Source organism: Protomyctophum bolini (genome assembly GCF_963924005.1).
Source record: "Protomyctophum bolini genome assembly, chromosome: 20".
Classification (NCBI taxonomy): domain Eukaryota; kingdom Metazoa; phylum Chordata; class Actinopteri; order Myctophiformes; family Myctophidae; genus Protomyctophum; species Protomyctophum bolini.
In genome coordinates this window covers 27,594,283-27,599,684 of record NC_137881.1, presented here as the reverse complement: position 1 = coordinate 27,599,684, position 5,402 = coordinate 27,594,283, and positions in this window count along the sequence as shown.

Sequence of the window (5,402 nt, the reverse complement as noted above, 5' to 3'; positions counted from 1 at the left end):
AGAGGGGGAGTCCACCTGAACAAGCCACAGTGGAGTGAGATCCCCAACCAGAGAGGTTAGAGAGAGAGAGAGGGGAGTCTTATTCTCTGGAGTTCGGAGAGGGCAGAGCGCGCCCCTCTTTACACACTGCCAAAGAGGCACGTTCCTCTCTCACCCCTCACCCTCCTTGTGAGGCGGAACATTCCAATGAAAGCCATCTTCTCAACAAAAAAAAAGAAAGAATAAAAAGAAGGAAAATAAAGTCCTTTCAGATGGATTGAAACCTGGCAGAAATGATAGCTATAGCTGTAAACAATACATTAGCAATAGGTAGTGACAACAGAGCTATTTACAGTCACACAAACATGGTCAACACCTAACTCGGTGGTATTGTCACTTAATGAAAAGACCAAAAAAAAGCTGCTTTTTGTATTATTACTCCTCTCATTTGAAAACATTAAATAAAAAAAATAGCACACAAAAATAGTGAATCATTTCCCAAGACTTAAAATCAAAATGTTACATTCATGCCCATACTGTAATTGTACTGCCCAGGCTTCTGAGATTGGTCAGACAAACATCTATATCATATGACACACACACACACACACACACAGGAACTGTACATTTTGTGCAGTCTATACTTTCTCACCAGTTGAAAATCTTAAAGAAATACCAATCGGGAGAAGAGTATAGGACTATTTTCTTTTCCAGTATAGTGGTTGTTTGGTTGCTTCATGGATTGGACCGACATTGACCAAAGCTATTGTTTGAAGAAAGCTTTCAAGGAAGGAGTCAGAGGAACCTTTTAGTCAGGGGCTTCTGAAGAAACATAAATTATATAACATTCTCCTTTTATTCTTATTATGCAGCATACTTTTTTTTTTATATAACATTCTCCTTTTATTCTTATTATGCAGCATACTTTTGTCAAACCTCAACCACGATCAATGCACACTCATACAGTCCCCCATCAGCCAAATAATTTCACAGAAACTCAAACGGTTAGAAAAAGCACAAGATTGTTTCAGGATTGTACATCAGCAAAACGTCAGAGGAATGGTTGGTTACTCTGGTAAAGTTGCATACAGGCTTATTTTCTACATTCTAATACTGAGTGTACTTTACCGGTATCAAATGGGAGGTGAGTCTCCATAGGGCATAGCATTCACATGACATGAGAAACGTGGGCATTACTCTGAAACCTCGCCCGTTATAAGTAAATGCATTTATAGACATTAGTCAGTGCAGTTTGTCTCTACAATTCAAAATCATCTGTTCACCAGCGCAAGCCTCTGGATTTCTGAACTTCAGCATGTGATTAGAGTGCGTAAGGCCTTGTTAGAGGCGTTGTGAATGATATGACATTATTTGTTAAGAATGTGAGGCAGGACATTCCTCCCATATACTGATAATTATTGTTATCATAATCACGGCGTGATTAAAATACCTCAGTGGGTGAAACTTAAAGGTCTAATTCACTAACTGATTTTCCGCTGAAAAACCCCATCAGAATTCACAAAACACATAATTTTTTCAGTTGAAAACCGGTTATTTTTCATCGAAGATAAATTAGCCCTAAAATGGCAGCAGCAGAAATGGCTCAGATTTGATCGACTTCACATTCTTCCACTAGATCCAGAGCGGGTCACATTTCAGCTTGGCAGCTTAGCTATCCAAAGGCCACAGCTTTCACTCTCAAACCTCTCTCTGGTTAATGCATGTTGAACCGCAATTCCAACGTTGTAGGAATTTTGTAAGGGCAAATCTCAGATAGGCTCAAATAAAATAAAAAGAATAATAAACTTGCCAATTTGTTGAGAGCAAGTTAGCTCATATACTGTATCTTGTTTGCCGTGGCTTCTTGAATGAAGGGAGGAGAGGGTAAGACGCCTTTTTCTGTTAGACAGTGTCATTTGACCCCGGGCACGTTTGAGCATCTCAACAGCTTGCTGTACCTAATATCATTTATCGGGATACAATTTCTAAAGAACCCGGGTATCCGTTTACCTACGTCATTTGTCATTTAGACTTAACACTGAAGCGAGCAGAGCAGGGATTTAGTGTTGTGTTGCATGGGATACATGACTGGATACATTGGTGGAGGTTGGACCGTGTGACCTTTACGTACCTATTTTGGGCAAATCCCCCCCCCCCCCCCCCAAAACAAAAAGAAAACCCAAAAAAAAACAAAGGTGGGGTTTTTTTTATAAAATACAGAAAATAGCACATCAGCTATTGATATTGTCATACAACAAAGGATATACAGTTGAGTAGAGTCTAAGTGGTTGACGCTGACCCCATGTATCCCGTAGCCACACAACACACAATAGACCCTTTCCTTGTGTGTGGGTTTTATGTTACACACTGTTCTCTGCTTTTTGCATCACTCAGCCATTGATCTTAGTACTTGCAGCAAGGCCATTGGGATCCTCACTAGAGCATGGTTTTTATAGAACACTGTCCGCGGCAGTCATCCCCGGAGGCTTTATACTCAAAGGATTTCATATCCAAACCCCCCCAGGCGTAATCACAGAGAATCAAAATAAACTATTCTAAAATTGTTTTCGAATTTAAAAGAAAAGAAAAAAAAACGAAAGTCTAAGCGACATGACAAGTTCTGCGATTCCACTGTGATAGGAGTGGCTCCTCTAAAAGTCACATTTGCATTCAAAGACACATTTCATGCAAAACAGTATATATTTTTTTTCTCAAAGAAACACATTTCTGTTATATGTTCATTTAAAAAGAAGCTTCTCTTCTCTGCATATATATATATATATACATATCATATATAATGATATATATATCATTTTTTTCTCTACTTTTCCAGGGCAGGCACCGTACACACACTGGGTACAGCTAGGCATGCCACATTTGCATTGCTTTTGCATTCTACGGTTGGTTGGCAGGCAGGATGTCATCGAGGCAGTGCTATGGTTGGTGAGTTTTTCATATGTCTACACCAACTCCAATCGTGCACGCACGCACGCACACAAACAGTCACACACCCACGCGCACACACACTGTCTCTCTCTATTTGTCTTACATACTGTACACATATACAAACACACACACACAAAACAAACAGGCACACGGCCGTGCATTGTCCTTGCATTTGACATTTTCCCCATCCTATACTGTAGTTGCAAAGTTAACGCCACACTGCTTAGATGACATCACGTTAAGGGCGGAGTCTGGGGTGGGGTTCAACAAGCTCCGAATGGAGTAATAAAAGCAGCGCAGCAATAAGGCTCTGTGGCCGCATGCAGACATGGAGAGGGAATGGGTGGGGTGACGGGGTCTGGGGCTGGGGAGGACAGAGGGTGAAATGGACGGTGGGCAGGATTCAGATGGTATAGGCTGGGGGGGGTCTAGCCCAGGGTTGCAGTCAGATTCATGAAGAAGGGAGATTCGGGGCGGAATGTCAGGAACAGGATGGTATGGAAAGAAGGGTCAATGGTAAATTTCATGACATTTATGTTAGTATTCTCTTTTCTTTTTTTTGGTCTTTTTTTTATCTTGTGTTTTTTTTTGTGTGTGTGTTGTCACAATTTTTTTTTTTGTATTTTTTTTTTTTACTTTATACAAGTAGTACAAAACAACTTAGGCTCAAAGTGGTGTTTTTTTCTCTCTACTTCTGCTGGTTCTGTGGGAGGAGGATGGAGATGGAAATAGATGTTACAGGACATTTTATTTTCTTTGAGTTGGGGGGGGGGGGGGGCATTTGCTACATGGGTTTTCAACCGTATATATGTTATATATATATACATAATACTAATGCCAATATTATTGATATATTTCGTTCTTTGCTCTTTGTGCTCAGTTATGTACCGTAGGTTTGCAAATATTGCTAGTAAGCCACGTCTTACCCAAGTTTCACCCCGATATTCTGGATGAGTATATAACGCTGTGTAAATTGGTGCTACTGTTGTAATTGTCGCAGTGTTAATAACATTGTTTACGTCAACACTGTTACTACAATGTGCGTAGTAAGTATCGGTTTTCTGTTATAAAATGATTAATTAGCATATCAAATGCTAGACATATTCAAAATGGTAGACTTTATCTCTCTTTCAATCAGTAAACAATTGATAAGTACTCATATAGAAACCGGTATCGTCACATTAGATAATACTTGACTTATAGCAGGTAAAGATGCATTTGTAATCATGCATCAAATATGTGATTTAAATCAGGGAATAGCTTAATGTCACTACACGCGCACGCACGCACACACACACACACACACTTCGTTGAGGCTGGAGTAACCATAACCCCCTGATGCACACTGTCATCCTTTCACTCCTCTCTCTCTCTCTCTCTCTTTGAACAACACAGTCTCACACACACACATGCATGCACGCCTTAAGCTCAGACATGCATCTATATTGTAAGGTGGAGGAGGGGTTCTGTCTGTGCGTCCTCCTGTCGTCCCACCCAATCAGAGGCTCTCTCTCTCTCTCTCCACAGTTCCAAAGAGACAATAAAAAAGGCGATGGTATAGGCCGATATACATATGCTGGGGCGGATGAAGGAGATAAGAAGGAGAGAGAATACTAGCTATATATATAAGGAACAGGACAGAGAGTTGAACACGCACTGTGTGCCACGGGGGGTGTCCTGTCCATGCAGGGCACCAACATGTCCAACGTTGTCTGTCCTGTCCCCACTTTTATATCCGTCACTGTGTGGGAATTATAGCACCAGACGCTAGCTGTGCTTCAATATGGTTGTCCTGTAATGGCTGGCGAAGGGCCAAATTAGGCTGTGTGTTTGTGATGGTGCTCCGTCCGCAAGCATACACACACACACACACACACACACACACACACACACACACACACACACACACACACACACACACACACACATATATAATTGGGCCACTGAACGACTAGAGTGGACTTGAGTATACACTATACACCACAACACGAGCGCACACACACACACACACACAATTTATGGCTGTCTCTCTCCAGGGACCTATATCTACCCCATCTCTATTCATCCAGCCCTTTTTATCCATCTCCCCATAATTCCTTCTACTCCCTGCAGTTCGTGGAAAACACGGAGCTGGGCGGGTAAACTGGAGGCGAGTAAAAAGCCCAGTTACACTCGGTCGCTCACACGGACAGACATATTTCAGATTTATTAAAGGGACAGGCCCCTAGAGATGCAGCATCTCATTTTCAAGGGGGGGGGGGGGACTCCATATATAAATAGCAGATATCCAGGAGTCGTGTGCTTGTACGTCAGCTCTTTTAGGTGACGAGTACAAATCAAGCCTGGGCGCGCGCGCGCGCGCTGGGGGGGGGGGGTCGCTTAAGTTAATGGGAGAGGGGTAAAGAGGGGGTTGGTGTGGGATAATAACGACTGTGAATATTGACTCAAGTCACATGAGGGGGAGGGGCTTATTTGAG